This window comes from Podarcis melisellensis (assembly GCF_964234715.1).
Source record: "Podarcis melisellensis genome assembly, chromosome: 10".
Classification (NCBI taxonomy): domain Eukaryota; kingdom Metazoa; phylum Chordata; class Lepidosauria; order Squamata; family Lacertidae; genus Podarcis; species Podarcis melisellensis.
In genome coordinates this window covers 23,356,322-23,373,821 of record NC_138542.1, presented here as the reverse complement: position 1 = coordinate 23,373,821, position 17,500 = coordinate 23,356,322, and the positions used below count along the sequence as shown (strand labels likewise).

General features: G+C 40.9%; 1 protein-coding gene across 1 annotated transcript in view; it reads left to right on the top strand.

The window, feature by feature from the left end:
- LOC309379662 (uncharacterized protein) overlaps nucleotides 1-17,500 on the top strand; it is a 64,750-nt gene that overhangs the window by 4,049 nt on the left and 43,201 nt on the right. Inside the window, exon 3 of the mRNA XM_081929057.1 lies at nucleotides 16,619-16,709. The gene's annotated coding sequence lies outside the window, so the exon portion shown is untranslated. The remainder of the gene's footprint in view (nucleotides 1-16,618; nucleotides 16,710-17,500) is intronic.

Sequence of the window (17,500 nt, the reverse complement as noted above, 5' to 3'; positions counted from 1 at the left end):
CTAATCCATAGGTGGGAGGAGAAGGGTAGGTGACCTGTGGGGAAAGGCTGCCATATATAATTTAAGAATTGCCTCTCCCCCTTTCTATTCACTGTGTTTTTATATTCACTGGTCATAATTTATAAACCTCCCTCATGTTCTTCTATACCTGTCATTTTCCCGAACTAAAATGCCCCAGTGTTTGTAGCCTTTTTCAGAGTGAAGATTCTCCAGAAACTTGAAGGTTTTTGTTTTCCCTTTCTAGCTCTGAGATACTCTCTTTTGCAACAGGAAACCATAACTTTACATAATTGTAGCCATTTTTATTTGATGCGTTTGTTTTCAGATAAATAAGCTCTCACTGGGACTTAATAAACACAAAGACATGTATTTCTCTTATGTTGATAAGCATATGTTACATATACAGCTCTCTTTAGACCCCTGTCTTATTCCTGACATTAGCTTTCCTCTTTTCACTGCCTGAATGCAGTTTCCTGTTTGGATGTAAAGCTAAACCACAGTTTAGTGCTAGGCAAATAAACATGGACTAGTCTCAAACTTGCAAGCTGCTTCCTCCCCTATTCTTCTCCAGCACAGCCACGAGACAGTGGAAGCATCTGTTTTCTAGTTTAAACACAATCTAGGAGCCACATTTAGTTTAAATAACAGTTTATTGAAAGGGAACAAGTCATGAAACTTGGCTAACTTCAAACCCCCTTTTCCTCCTGCCATTTACTTTGACTTTTCTAGTGCCTGAAAGCACAGTGGCCAGATAAAACAAGTCAGGGTCTTTTCTGAACTTGTCTTGTTTCAGTATAAAAATGGGAAGCATCCACTTCCTGGTTTGAACTAACTAGTTTGTTGCTACATTTCAAACCATAGCAAACCATAGCTTAAACTCTGGGTTTCATGAAATAAGCCACGAAAAGAGAAAATGCTGATGAATCAACAAAATGATTAAAAAGAAACAAAGTTGGGGGAAGCAATTTAATGAAACCCTTTTTCTAATTACTTGGTGAATGCCACAATCTTTTTGTTCTACAGTACGTATCAGTGTTTCTTGCCAGCTCTAATCTGAAGATAGCAAAATAACAAAATTCCTTAGGTGACATAGAACCTCCCTAACTAGGCTCCTTCATGTAGCTCTAAACTATGGTTTAATATTATGTTCAAACTGGGCCAAAATAACTTTTAACTCCTTGGATAGAAGCTATTTCGACTCCATCAAATTATATGATAATGGGCTTTTTAAAAATCCCGATGTGCATAATATTCTACTTACATAGCTTGGATTTCATCATTTTCTCAGTTTGGAGATTGGCTACTGCTTCTTTAGGTGTGCCCAAGATTTTGAGCATGTTTGGTAGAATTGTTCAAAGCGCTGTGGTCTAAACCACTGAGCTTCTTGGGCTTCCCAATCGTACGATCAACGGTTCTAATCCATGTGACGGGGTGAGCTCCCGTTGCTCTGTTCCAGCTCCTGCCAACTTAGCAGTTCGAAAGCACACCAGTGCAAGTAGATAAATAGGTACTGCTGCGGCAGGAAGGTAAACGGCGTTTCTATGTGCTCTGGGACTCGTCACAGTGTCCCGTTGTGCCAGAAGCAGTTTAGTCATGCTGGCCACATGGCCTGGAAAGCTGTCTGTGGACAAATGCCGGCTCCCTCGGCCTGAAGCATGATGAGCGCCGCAACCCATAGTCTCCTTTGACTGGTCTTAACAGTCCAGGGGTCCTTTACTTTTACCTTTACCTCTTTCTTTGAACATGTCATATCACAAACTGTTCTTGAACATTTCCTCAGTTTACTATGTGGCAGGGGAGTAGAGATGTGGGCTTTGAATCCTGACCATTGTGGCTCTCAAATCCTCCCCCCCCCCCGGTCTACATGATTATTAATATCAACTTAGAACCTTATAATAGCGATGTGGAACTTCCTTCTGTGGGTGACATTTTCTCTCCCTAAGCAAGAATAGTTCTGTTCTATTTTTACAATTCTAGCCTTAATAATGCTTCTGAGATCACACAGTGACTTCGTTGGGTTCAGCCCATTGTTTTCTTCATTCATGTCCTCCCTTTTCAGCTTAATTGCTAAAATAATTTATGTGAAGAGCTTTGAATACTTGAAATGCTCATATGAATTATAATCATTATTAACAATGTTATTATTTGGAAGAGAGTTCTGTGTTGTTGTTTTTAAAGAAAATCTTCCTGCTTTTATAGCTGCCATGACACTGCTGTTTAACCATGATGGCAGCCTTTGGGGTCCATTGTTCTTTGAGCCTCTTTCAAAACCAGGTTTAAATAACCTTCAGATCTTCTGGAGAGATTTGTCCTTAGAGTTCAGCTTTTGTTTAACTAATCCTTTCACTTTTGAGAATTTCCCCTTTTTGTTTGTAGTATTTCTGACCTGCCTTGCAGCATATTGTTTCGAAAATATTTACATTTTTTTAGAAACAAAAGCCCCACACACTAAATTATGAATAAATCAATCAATAGTATAGGAGCAAAACTCCTAAGAGAGAATTCCCAAGCTTCTAGGATCATTGGATGCTACAGATCTCCTTCCACTGGCAGTGCTTCACATATAGTGGACTGAAGAGTGTCTCCGGACATGTCCTGAGAAAGGCCAAAAATTATGCCAGCCCCTGGACCTCAGGTAGACAGTTCCCTGATTGTTAGTGTCAATTGGAGGGTTGGTTGTTGTTTTTTAAGCCTCACATGGGGGATGGGAAAGGACCTGACCCCACTTACTATTACATTAAAATTCAGGGTAGCTAAAACCAACAGTTATTATTACATTTACTAATTTTTACTGATGTATTATTTCTTTTGGCATCTCCGTATTGGATCTAGGTGACATTCAATGAAAAAAGTTTCAGCTTTTGTTGTGTATTTCCCCTCTACTCTGATTCTGTACATAAGGCTCTTCTAAGACTGGGTTATTAATTGATTGAACGATACATGTTCTTTAACTCGCAAAGCATCATCACAGAGAACTACAGCCTACTGTGTCATTTTTGTAGATTTTATATCCAGCAATATCTGCATCCATTAACTTTCACTGTTCCACTGGGTTCCCCCTGCAGAAGTTTCTGTGGTGAGGAGAGTAAGAAGAACCTGCTAATGCTTTGCAAGCCATGAGGACATCCATCCAAGGAGCCCTGGGATTTTGCATGACATTTTAATTTTTCACTATCTCTGCCCAGTGTGTAAATAACTTTTATCCAAACATCTGATTATCCGAAATGATCTAGGTAACTGCAGGGCAATTTTCAGTAGTTCACCAAAGGGTGTACTGGAATGTTTGCCTGTCTTTCTGTCCTGACAAGTATTTAGAATAGTTCAGAAAAAAAACCTGTAATTTGCAGCGAGAAACTACTGAGGAAATTCTTAGAACTGGGTGGTTAAGCTTCATTGCTACATGAGAGAAATCACATGCATACAACTTTAAGAATCAGAACTTACTATTAACTGCACACCCAGAAATCTGGTTGGGTGTCTTAGTTGGAGTGTACAATTTATGACGTAGATCAGGGAGTTGCATGTGCTGTTGTTAAAAACTAGGATATAGTATGCCAGAGGTAAGCCCCAGCAGTGACTGGGCCATGGAATCTCCAGGGGTACACAGCAGCACTCAGAATGATCAAAGTAAAATATCCCTTCCTTCTAATACTGTAAGCTTTTAATTTAACAACAGAATGCTTCCGCATTCTTGATGAAGAATCCATATGGGACATCTGCTCCTTTGCCTCAAAGTATTTTCATGCGTTGCAGCAGAAATCACCAAAGCAGCCACAGCGCAGGACTTCTTGTAATTCACTGCCCAGGCATAGCGCAACTTTAATAGTGCAATGCTATATATGGAAGTAAGTCCCATTGATTTCACTGCGGCTCATTCCCAGGTTAAGTAGATATCGGATTGCAGCTTAAGGGGGACTTAATTAAGGTTAAGTCCTGGTCTGTTGTATTCTCTATGGAATGAAGCTCTTTCTTTTGAACAAACTAGAAGAGGGTAGGATGATGGATTAAAAAAACCCCAACAACTTTTGGATATAACATTGAATCTAGCTAAATTCTACTCAAAGTAGACCTTCCGAAGTTTGTCATGCCCATTAATTTCAGTGTGTCTGCTCTGGCCATGATTAATGTTGGATGCAACGTAACTTTTTGATACAAAGGGTAGCTGAAATCTCAATCTGCTCTTAAGGTACCTTGCATATGATGTGATAAAATAACTTTACGTTTGCGGGCAGTATTGCTTCTGAATACCAGTTGCTGGCAGCCACAAAAAGAGGGAAATGTTTGAATGCTGTTTGTGGGTTTCTTGCAGGCAACTGATTAGCCACTGTGAGAACAGTATGTTGGACTAGATGGGGCATTGGCTTGATCTTGCAGGCTCTTCCCGTGAGCTTGTTTTCCATTTTTCCAGCGGCTGATCTCAGGCCAACTTCTCTGATCAGATTGGCCAGTGGCTCACAAGGAAAAGTTCATCACCGATTCTAGCCTTTTGAAAAGAGCAGTTCTGGTGTAAGAAAGATGCTAGAATAAATTCAGACATATCAGATACAAAACCAACCGACATCCCTTGTCTGAGAGAAGGGAGTAAAGAAGGGGACAACTGCAAATTTGAAAATACTGCACAGATCTACCTCCACATTGTTCTCATTTTGTTGGGTGGGAGTAGAATCTGCCTAGAGAATGCTAGCAGCAGCATAAAAAATAAATAAATTAGGGTGATATAACTGAGCACAGGAGTGTAGATTTGTAGGAACCAGCAAGAAAGGAAGAACTCCAAACTCTTAGATGGTTTTCTCTAATACACGCATTTGTCAATACAAACATGTGTTCTTGTAGACACATATATGTCATATCTATGGAGATCCCTGTAAGAGCAATCCCTGGTTATGAAATAGGTCTTTTAAGGCCCATTCTCTTTTAAAGATACGTATTAAAAGAGGGGAAAAGCTCTTGATAAAACAAATGAATGGAGAATCTGAGTCCATAGCAATAATGTAATCGGAGATATATTGTGAAGGTAAGAGCTGCTTTAAAATATTCAGATATGAAGAGCACAGGTTATTTTGGCTCACTGTGATAGCTCAGTATTAAGTATTCCCTTTTATTTAATACAAATCTCTGCAAATCCTAGTCTACAGTGAGCTTTCAAAATGAAACCATGCATACTGCAGACACTTTAAAAGATGTGCAAAAAAACCCTGCAAAATTGCTCTTGTGAAAATGTGGAAAGATAAACTCATAATGCCAGTGAAAATTAGAATATATCTTTTAATAGCTTTTAAAAACGTATAGTATTAAGTATATAGAAGCAAAATTGGTTTCTCTATCACACATTTGCATATTTGTCATATGATATTTGTTTTATTTGGACAGATACCTATATGACTAGAACCACCACAGAGCAGTGCCACCCACTGCTAACTCGGACAGCCACTGCAGAAGGATACCATGGTTGATGGTATTGAAGGCTGCTAAGAGGGTGTGGAGAATTTACAGGGACACATTTTCCCTGCCTCTCCCTCAACAAGAGATCACCATACAGGGCATCCGGGGCAGTTTCTGTGCCTAAACCCCAGCTGAAATCAGTTTCCTCTAAGAGCGCCTGGATCTGGTCCATGACTACTTGCCTAAGAACCTTGCCCAGGAAGGGGAGACTGGGATGTTAGGGAGGGATCTGCCGCTGAAGTATGTACAGCACCGAGGGATCATACATTTGATCTTTATTATAGGTAGGGATAGATATTCTGTAATCCTCAGCTCCAGAACCTGACAGCTTAGGAGATGTTTGAAGTAGGATATTTTTGCTTATTGCACTGTACCTTCCTCACAGTTGCACCTTTTAAACGTAAACATGTAAATGTTTTTTATTTTTATTTGGCAGTTTCCGATTTACCACAAAAGGGCATTTGGTGCTTCTTTAATTCCCCTGCTGCATGCAATTCGTTAACATTGTTTTTCGTTTTGTATCGCATTTCATCTCACTGAGAAGAAAGCAGTATGGGGAAAATCCCCCTGTAAATAAATAAATTTATCAGAATTGTTGAGAGGCCCTGGGACATGGTGATACTCATTATATTCGCTAAAGTGCAATGCAGCTATAAACTTTGAGCCTTTAAAACCAGCAAAGCCATCTGGAGCAATTCTGCAACAATATGTTTTAATTACGTAACACCGGATTGCAGTGTGTTGGGTAGTTTGTAATTTTAATAGCTTTTTAATAAATTCAGGATGATGGCAAAGTGTGGAAAGGCTCGTTTATTGGGGCAGGTTGGCAGCCACCTGGATATGAGCCCTTTATTTAATCCAGTCCCGGTACACAGGAACCCAACATTCATCGCAATAACATGGTGTGGCTAAATGAGATGTTTTGGAAGTATGTTAACTAGAGCTGATTACATTTCATTTCTTAAAGGTAAAAAGGTAAAGGACCCCCGGTTAAGTCAAGTCAAAGGTGACTATGGGGTTGCAGCGCTCATCTCACTACAGGCCAAGGGAGCTGGCCTTTGTCCACAGACAGCTTTCCGGGTCATGTGGCCAGCATGACTAAACCGCTTCTGGCGCAATGGGACACCGTAATGGAAACCAGAGCACACGGAAATGCCATTTACCTTTCTGTTGCAGAGGTACCTATTTATCTACTTGCACTGGTGCGCTTTTGAACTAGATTGGCAGGAGCTGGGACAGAGCAATGGGAGCTCACCCTGTCGTGGGGATTCGAACCACTGACCTTCTGATTGGCGAGGCTCAGTGGTTTAGACCACAGCGCCACCCTCGTCAACTAGCCATAGTTAATATATCTATGAGCTTTGTCCGCACACCAACACTAGTTTTAAGTCAGGCAGAACATGTCACTTTCATTGACTACTCACAGGGCAGATCTGGTGTTCTTAGTGGGAGGAAGCCCTAGGGAGGAGGAGAGAGTCCTTCGGAGTCCTAGTTACTGAAAGTTACCTACAGATCAACTTTATTTTGATGTGAGTTTTTAGTGAGAAGGACGGGCCACGTGAGTTTGAAAGTATGATTTCTGAGCAGAAGTTTGGAACCCTGTGACAGCTTCAAGTTTGCGTCTTTCTATGTTTGGATTAGGGTTGAATGCTTTTTAACCAAGCCCTCTGCAGTGCCATATAGAATAATATAATTGTAGAGTTGGAAGGGACCTTGTGGATCATCGAGTCCAACCCCCTGCAATGCAGGAATGTGCAGCTGCCCCATACAGGGATTGAACCTGCAACCTTGGCATTGTCAGTACCACGCTCTAACCAAGTCAGTTGTTGAGGCTCTAGTAGAAGGAAGTGATAATGTTTATTTGTCCCTGCTGATTTCTGCACCTTGAGCTGCTTCTAAAGGCTCAGGAACAGGCCAGCTTTGGTTTTTTTTCTTGGCCAGTTGGCAACTCTATCCCATGATAGGTGGGATTTGGAGAAGAGCAAATACATAGTTCCCATTATTCACAGAGAAGCAGGAAGTATTTGCAGATATTTGCTGTTTCATAACCATTTTAACTTCATATACATGGTCTTGTGAATTGCGGGTTCTATATACAATATTACTGTTTTATACAATATTACTTAACCTCGCTAATTCAAAACAAGTTCGGCAAGGAGCCACTACTATTCATGTTACAATCCAGAAACTGAGTCTGAGAAGCTGTGGTTTAGCAATGCTAATATCATTTCTGTAAGCATTAACTGTTTTGTCTATTAAGAATTCTGCTTGCATTCCCTTTAAATCCATGTTATATATGGTCAATTAACTGGTTTTGATTTGTCTGTGATGTTTCACTGGCCCAAATCTATATTTTATGCAAATAATTGTTATATTTTGTCTTCATTCACTTCAATCAATTTCAAAACATACATTTATTCAATCAATTGCTATACCACCCTTCAATAATAAAATTCTTCCAAAGGCTCTAATATCAAAGTATGACAATAAAGTACAATAAATATGATTTAATACCATCTCAGTCATTTCAGTGTATCCCCATATTATTAAAATTAACAACCAAGTGCAGTCAAACATTAAAAAGTACAGCCACCAGATCCAGATCACACTATCAGATCCCTAGCCAGAGTGGCTGTAAGTCAATGTAAAAAGGCCTGTTTGAGAGTATCCAAGACTGGGGCCATCTTAATATCTCTAGAGATTGTATTTCACGATGGTTGGGCCACTATGGGCTTTATTTTCTCCAGCCCGGTTTCGTGTGCTGGCAGGCATCTCAACAGGGCTTCAAATACATACCTTAATATTCAGGTTTGTACAGGTGTAGATGGTGCTTTAATTAGCCTGGTCCCAAGCTTTCATAATCAGCACTTTAAATTGGATCCAGAAACAACTGGTACTAGCCTGGTGCAATATCTTCTGGTGCTTAACAGAAGCCTTCCTTTTATACCAGCTGAAGCTATAAACAATTTCTGAATGAAAGGCAGCCTCACACACAACATGTTGCACTAGTCTAGTCTGGGTCTCACTAGTAGTAGACTGGCAACTGGCAAGGTCCGCTCTATCTAGGTGAGGCACAGATGGCGACATCACTGGTGAGCCTCTGTTGCTTAATTAAAACACATCTGTTTTTCCAGGCTTTCGGAGGGTTTGGCTGAGCCTGCTGTGTAATGCGGATTCTTTGTATTATTATTATTATTCTGCTGCTGCTAATTTGTGTCTTAGCTGCCGTTTTGTTTTAAGCGCCGTGGTGTTTATCTTGTGTTAGAAACTGCTTTGGGTCCACAGCGGTGGTGAAAAGAGGTCCACAAACTTTATAAAGAAACAAACTGGCATATCAGATTAAGCTGATGAATGTTCTTGTGGCCCCAGCTGCTCATTAAAAAGGTAAAGGGACCCCTGACCATTAGGTCCAGTCGTGGCCGACTCTGGGGTTGTGGCACTCATCTTGCTTTACTAGCCGAGGAAGCTGGCGTACAGCTTCCGGGTCATGTGGCCAGCATGACTAAGCCGCTTCTGGCGAACCAGAGCAGCACACGGAAACGCCGTTTACCTTCCCGCCGGAGTGGTACCTATTTATCTACTTGCACTTTGATGTGCTTTTGAACTGCTAGGTTGGCAGGAGCAGGGCCGAGCAACGGGAGCTCACCCCGTCGTGGATGTTCGAACCGCCCACCTTCTTATCGGCAATTCCTAGGCTCTGTGGTTTAACCCACAGCACCACCCGCGTCCCTAACTAGTTTGTGCCAAATCCAGAAGTACCCCAAAGAGGTGAACCTTGTATTTTACGGGGAGTGAAATGCCATCCAAGACAACTTGCAATTCTCTATCCAGAGCAGCTCAAGCGATATAATGCAGTCCAGAGCAGGAGTAAACAAGGTACTACAATAAGGAATTACTCATGCAAGCGAGTACAGCTGACACGCAATTGTGACGTGTAAGTCCTTTTGGGACCTGGAAGAGGGTGGGATGATATGGGACGAGGCTCTTCAGAGGGCTGGGAATGGAACCCCCATGTGAAATACAGGTAATACTACCTGTATTAGTCAAGTTGCAATTGACGATGGTGTAAAGCACAAAGCGCTTCCAAATCTTTATCCTTGTCTCAATTACTGCATGAGGCTTTCTAGGTCATAGCCCCTAACTGAGGAACTAAGTTGTGTCAAGTTTTTATTTATACTTCCTCCCCAAAGAAATTAATAAGATTTAGAATTTCCATGTTTACGTTTATTTTATTTTATTGCCTAGTGCCAATAGATGAGAAAAAACCCCCACATGCATTCATATAAGTGTTAACTCAAGAACTCACCACTCTTTACAGGTTCTTCTGTTCAGCCTGTTTGTCCTCATGGAAAATGAGGTACCCAAAAACAAATATAATTTCAAAAGTCAGGGGGCAAATGTGTAAATATATATATAGCACAGATGTCCTTGCTATGATTCTGCTACTGTAGACAATAGTCCAGTGTAAAGCATTGAAATTCACTATTTTGAATAATACTTTCTTTTTTCTACTCGCATAATGCGGGTGGTAAGTAGAGATTATAGCAATTAGTCTTTTGAGAAATAATCTTTAGAACCAAAATATCATTTTAAGTCTACAAACTTAAATATGCATAAAAAGTGTTTTTCTGCATTGGGGAAAATGGTTTTTAACAGTTACTCCATTTCCCAGGTTTTCTGAGGTATTGCATTAAATGAAAAACCTCAGTCAGTAGCTTCTGCATTTGCCTATTTCTGGTGTTAATTATCTTTTGTTTGCCCTTGATAATCCTGAGGTTGGTATGCAGATAATGAAGGCTGCAGAATCATCTCAGAGTGGAAAAAACAATGGCATTGTCAATCCGGCATCACAACACTTTATAAATTATGAATGTTATCTACATTAAGGAGAATAGTAGACTTTTAAAATTACTTCCATGAATAGATTAAATTACAAGTATTATTACATTTCATTTTATTAAGTGCATCTTAGTAGTTATTAGAGCAAATGAACATGTTCTCTCAATTACATAATAACATTAGAACTAAAAATTATGCATCAACACTCCCAAATGCATAATGCAGCTTTGTATATTAATCACCCCAAACAATATTTTTCAGTTTATATGGAGACAATTATTACCTGTCCAACAATAACATTGTTATTGGTTTATTAAAATTCAAGAACTCCCTTTCTAGATAAAAGCTGGGTTTCCTTCTTCGACTATTTCAGAAAAAAGGTTTCAGTCTTGGCAACAAAAATGCAAATCTTGTAATGATTCAATTTTAATCTAATTATATAAAACAAAGCTTATATATCGTACTTTTAAGTGAACTTGAGAAAGTAGCAGTAATCTGTGGCTGCTTTTTATTTTAGTTTAGAAAGAGGCAACTTAAGAAAAGGAAAAAAAGGTACACAGATCTGTTTTGAAGAGGTCGTGTGTATGAGGTTTGTTCTAGCTACCATAATAATAGCCCTTTCCTAGACAATATTATTTTGTCATTAAAGCCACCCAGGTTCTTGATTTTGTTTCCAATCCCTACAGCTGGCCGCTTAGCCCCGGCGTCGCCCCCAAGGTGGCCAGGTAAGCAGCCAATATGAAAGGCAATGGGGAAGAACACATTAGAAGGATTTCTACTGTGTTTTCTTTTAAATGTACTGTTTTTGGGGTGCAGTCTTACCACTCATAATACACTGCTAAATACACTAGTGTCAGTGGGGCTCACAAGTGACTAGGACCAGTGCTTTTTTTCTTGGGGTATGCTAGGGTACGCAGACCCCTAAACATTTTGTGAATGTCCATTTTCTGTATTTATTTTTCCTGATTTGAACAATAAAATGGTGATTTTCTTGAGTCAAAATGAGAGTACCCCTGACCTTTTTTTTTTTAGAAAAAAAGCACAGACTAGGACTGTGTGTTTATAAGGCAGCCTTTCATAATATAATAGTTTAAATCACACACTTATGTATAGAATAAGTTTCTGAAACAAAATAGCATATAAGTGTGGGTGTGTGCGTGTGTGTGCGCGCGCGCAGCAATCAGCTTAAGCTGGGAAAATATTTGGACCCTGAGTCCTTAATGGTTGGAGCTCTTTTCCAAAAACTGGAATTAGGAGCTGGTAACTACTGAATTGAAGACTCCTCCCAACACAGCGGGGAGGGGAACTACCATGAGCAAAGCAACATTTATTTATTTTTAGTCTCTTTCTGCGGTTTTGGAATCTAGTGGGATATAGTTGTGCAACCAGTTCTGTGACTCAGGCATGGCCAAACGTGGCCCTCCAGCTGTTTTGGGACTACAATTCCCATCCCTGACCACTGGTCCTGTTAGCTAGGGATGATGGGAGTTTGGCCATGCCTGGTTTAGCTCCATAGCTTGAATCCTGTAGCAGCTTCTTATGCATACAGTGGGTTGTCATGTATGAATAGAGCTATATTATTGTGCACAGACAATGGGTTGTATTTTCAGTCTCTGGAGAAGGTGGAATGATAGAATTGTAAAGTTGGAAGGGACCCTGACGATCATCTAGTCCAGGGGTCTGCAACCTTCAAGACAAAAAGAGCCACTTGGACCCGTTTCCGAAGGAAAAAAAACTGGGAGCCGCAAAACTCGTCATTATAAAAATAACTTTTTTGTCACTTTTTTATTATTTCTTTGTTTGACCCCTCAGAATTACTCCTCCTCATAGAAATAAACGTTAAATTAACAAGTTACCTTTTTTTGTGTGTGTGTTCTTCACTCCCCTTCAAAACAGCGTACATGCCCCCTTTCAATGCAGTGACCAGCGTACATGCCCCCTTACAATGTAGCGGGCGGGCGGGAAGGTGACGTCAGGACGGTGCGTGACTAACGCACGCACCGCCCCCATGCGACGTCACAGCCAGTACAGCGCCCGCCACAGTGGGGAGTGTCGGGGTGTACAATGCGCCTCCTCCCCTCGCTAGTATCTGCCCCGGAGCCGCGGCAAAGGTGTAAAAGAGCCACATGCGGCTCCAGAGCCGCGGGTTGCAGACCCCTGATCTAGTCCAACCGCCTGCACTGCAGGAATTTGCAGGATCAAACCTGCAACCTTGGCGTTACCAGCACCAACTAAGCTATCCAGTAAGATACACAAAGGGAAACAATCTTCCCTCTTAAGCTCAGATTCAGTTTTCTTCTTTCTTTGGACCAAAAGAAGAAAGAAAGAGCTGAACAACGTAACACTGTTGTCAACAATGTTTCCCCCCCAGCTGCCCATGGCTGCCTTTGCATCTTTTTAGTTAGCAAGGAAAAATAATAATCTGATAATACACACATGGAGGAAGGGAACCGTTTAGGAAATGATCCAGCCAATTTTGAGTCCCACCGACTTGACTAGGAGAGTTAAGCACATGCTTAAACTTGTCTCCTTGAAGTGAATGGGATGGGAAGCAACCCAACCCCAAGGGCAGTTGGGACAAGTGGAGTTTGGAGTAGGCAGTGTCTCTGGCTGAACCAGGGCCTGCCCAAGACATTTTGGTTGCCCGAGATTTACCAGTAAATGGTGCATCCTCCCCACCAGGGAAGAAGGGGCGAGGGATGATCTGCAACAGGAACAAGGGGGGAGGAATAATGATCTATATCAGGATCTGCTGCCCCATGGAGTCTGCCGCCTGAGGTTGTTGCTGCATCTTACCTCGTGGTGGCCCAGCCTGGCCAGGGCTATGCTGGATGAAGTCCTTTATTCCACCTGAGCTGGAGATACTCTGGGGCTAAGTTCTCCATCCTGGCTTAGTTGGGGCTGTGCCATTAACATATGAGAGTGCTGGAGGAGAAATAGTTAAACAGGTTACCCAATCAGGACCAGGGGGTGGAGTCAGAGGGACTATAAAACCAGCTCTGGGAGGGGTGAAGGGGGGAGTTCGTTGGGAGTTGGGTGGTTGGTTGGAGTGGGAGTGGTTGGTTGGAGTTGGGTGGTTGGTTGGAGTGGGAGTTTGGATTGCTTTGTTAAATGTGTTTAAAAAGATAAAGGGACCCCTGACCATTAGGTCCAGTCGTGGCCGACTCTGGGGTTGCGGCGCTCATCTCGCTTTATTGGCCAAGGGAGCTGGCGTACAGCTTCCGGGTCATGTGGCCAGCATGACTAAGCCGCTTCTGGCGAACCAGAGCAGTGCACGGAAACGGCGTTTACCTTCCCGCTGTAGTGGTACCTATTTATCTACTTGCACTTTGACGTGCTTATAAACGGCTATGTGGGCAGGAGCAGGGACCGAGCAGCGGGAGCTCACCCCATTGCGGGGATTCGAACCGCTGACCTTCTGATCGGCAAGTCCTAGGCTCTGTGGTTTAACCCAGCCGCTTTGGCCAAATTATGTGCTTGGTTTTTAAAGGATAATTGGAAGCTTCTGTTTCCCCCATCATGATCTGTATAATAATAATAATAATAATAATAATAATAATAATAATAATAATAATAAATTTATTATTTATACCCCGCCCATCTAGCTGGATTTCCCCAGCCACTCTGGGGACTGACTGTTTCTTTTTATTACAATATTAGTTCTTAGCCCTAGTTAAGAGATCTTAATTAATATTAGTTAATATTGGTACTTAACCCCATAAACAAAATGGATCCTATTCTTACAGAGGCACAAGTGCCCATTAATGAAGCCTTGACAGCCATTCAAAACAAATACAATCCCCCCGAATACATCTTGGACCTGACCAACCACTGCCTAACCAACACGTACTTCATCCACAATGGACAAAGATACAAACAGATAGAAGGAGCACCTATGGGATCACCCCTCTCACCGGTCATCGCAAACCTGTACATGGAACACTTTGAAACCAATGCTTTAGACAAGTCAGAACACAAACCCAAACTTTGGCTCAGATATGTTGACGACACCTTTGTAATTTGGCCACACGGGAAGGAAAAACTGGATAGCTTCCTCACACATCTCAACAGCCTACACCCCAAAATACAATTCACTATGGAAATAGAAGCCAACAACCAACTTCCCTTCCTTGACGTCCTAATCTACAAAAAACCTGATGGCTCCCTAGGACACACTATCTACCGGAAAAAAACACACACCAACCGCTACTTACATGCACAATCACACCACCACCCTGCACAAATAAACTCCGTAGCCAAGACTCTCATCTCCAGAACCAAACGCCTGGCTGACAAAGACCACTTGACAACTGAGTTACAGAATCTCTCAAATGTGTTAATTGCCAATGGATACCAGCAAAACAGGGTTACGAAGCTAATCCAAAAAGAAACACCCCCCAAAAACCCAGACACAGAAGAAAACAATGGCATGGCCCTCCTTCCTTATATCAAGGGCACTACAGATAAAATTAGCAAAATCCTCCATAAACACAATATCAAAACAGCCTTTTGCACCAACCAAAAAATAGCCAATATCCTCAGAAACCCCAAGGATAAAATCCAGTTGGAAAACCAAGGGGTCTATGAAATACCCTGCAAAGTCTGCCCAGCCACGTACATTGGACAAACAAACAGACGAATAAATGCACGTATCGCAGAACACAAGAATGCCGTCAAAAAAGAAGAAAAAACTTCCTCTCTTTTCCAACACATGAAAGAAACAGGACACGAAATTAATTTTGCAGATTCCAAATTGCTCTTTAACATGGAACATCACCACAAGAGAATAATCATGGAAGCCATCGAGATAGAGAAACACCCTCACAACATGAACAAGCGTGACGACACATCCCGCTTGCCAGACATCTGGAAATTAGCCCTCCCCACAAAAACTGACACCAGATCCAGAGGCACACAGAACGCCATCACCAATCAACCACACCAGACCCAAACCCAGACCCTCTCCACAGATAAATTACAGACACCATCCAGTAGCCAAACCATGGTGGCACCTCCGGATGCTGCACCCCCCTGCAATCCCTACACAGATCTGGCTGACACAGGCCACAAAACCACAGCTCGCCCCTATACACGAAGCCAAGCCAGAGCACAACTAAGTGCAGTACAGCCATCTTCTCAGAAAAACTCTTCACAAAGTTCAAGAGGTCAAGACACAAAGACTTTAGCAACTAATCCACACCTAATGACCCACCTAAGTGGTACTCAGGATATCACTCAAGAAATCACTCAAGATATCCCTCAAGTAATTAAGGAACAAAAGAAGAAAAGGCACACTAGCCTGGGAACTTCCTCTCTGCCCAGAACATTGGAGGCTATACACCACACCCCCTCAACAGTATTTATAGGAACTCAAACACTGAGATCCTGCTCTGTTCCAGTAACAAGAAGCCGAAAGCACCAGCCTGAAGATGACGAGTGAGACCTCGTCGAAACGTCGCCTAGACACCCCAACTTTTACACGGGAAGACACCCGAGGACACCAAAACCTGCATATATATATATATATATATATATATGGCAGATCACAGCTAATAAATCCATCTTGAATGCAAATGCATTAATCGGAATATGTGAGGCAAAATAATAAAATGCCAAGGCATAGCTCCTTTATCATACGAGGTTTTAACAACCATTGTGATTTCCTTGATTCAGCAAGAAGATTATTTAAATGTGTGGGAAAATGCATATTCCCTAAGAATATGAAAAAGGGGCTTACTTTCCCCTGGAAGTACAATAAGGTGTATTGAGTAAATAATTGTATTTAATCTTTGTTTTCAGTCGTTTTCCTCTGTAAAGGTTATGAAAGGCTGCATTCATGATAATTCAGATGATGCCTGTGGATTTATACCCAACCGTGCATACTTAATATCAGTAAACATACTAATTGGTCACTGCATGAAAATATGAGCAATTAGACACCTTTTACATTAGTGATGCTTTGAGTAATATAAAATGACCAGATGATCTGTTCTCTCCTGATGTTATTAGATAAAGTTAGACTTTTTTTATCACCGTTGTAGCAGATTAAAAATGCACAAGACAAGAAAGACATTGACTGGAACTAATGCACTTTGGTCTGACAAAATAACTAGCCTTTTTAGTTCCAATTAGCCCTCAGTTATCACGTACTAGCAACGATATCAAAAATTCAGCACCACTGGATTGTCTTTATAGCTGTCTAATTCAGTCAGTCTTCATTTTTTTGCTATTTAAAAAGTTTCAGGCATTACAGAGTTAACTATTCTCTTGAAATTACTCCTCTTTAAGAAGAAAAATCATATTACTTTCTTAATCTTTCTAATTCTTCTCTCCTAAGATCATCTTGGATTTGTTCCTTTAACACCGACTCTTAGTGCAGTCCTGATTTTCTGTATTAATGAATTGAGAAGATGACATCAGGCTCTTAGGTAAGTGCTGTAAGCTCAGTCCTATGAATTTGCAGCAAGGTACCAAGCATAAAGAAGAAATTATTCTTTGTCCATTTGCACATCAATGTTTCTTTGAAAGGTAATTAGCTTGATATTATGTAGGTAGCGCACAAAAGATCTTGTAGTAGTTTGTGATCTGTCTTTTGATCATCACAAGAAAAATTTCTGCTGGGAAATGAAAGGCAGACATAATTCACTAAAATTACACTGGATCCTCTCTAATCAATACAGATAAATCAAGTGTTTGTTGTGAAATCGATCCTCTCTTCTATTGAAATACATTGTCTTGATTGTTTTAGGGATAATTATTTCACAGGAAATTTTTATGATGATTAGGTGTTGCGACAACAGTAAACTTCCTTGACACAGGGCCATCAAATGTCTGTGGTTAAAAGTGCATTTGTATCTTCTAGCTTGAAGCGTTAGAGATATCAATACTGATTTATATGATTTCAAGGAATGTAATAGGGTGAAGCCTCTTTCTTTCTTTCTTTCTTTCTTTCTTTCTTTCTTTCTTTCTTTCTTTCTTTCTTTCTTTCTAAATGAACTGTCTCCATGTTTGTTTTGCTTTTATAAAATTGTTAGCTCTTGCCAACATAAATATTCAGTGATACAGAGTTTCCCTTTTCTGCTTTTATCACTTAGTTTGATTCCTTGACATATACCATGTTGAAAAAGTCCAGATAAAGTTTTATGCTTTTTTTTTAAAAAAAGTGTTTAGGCTAGTCTTGGATTTCTGAAACTGGATAACTGAATGTTTTCTACACATA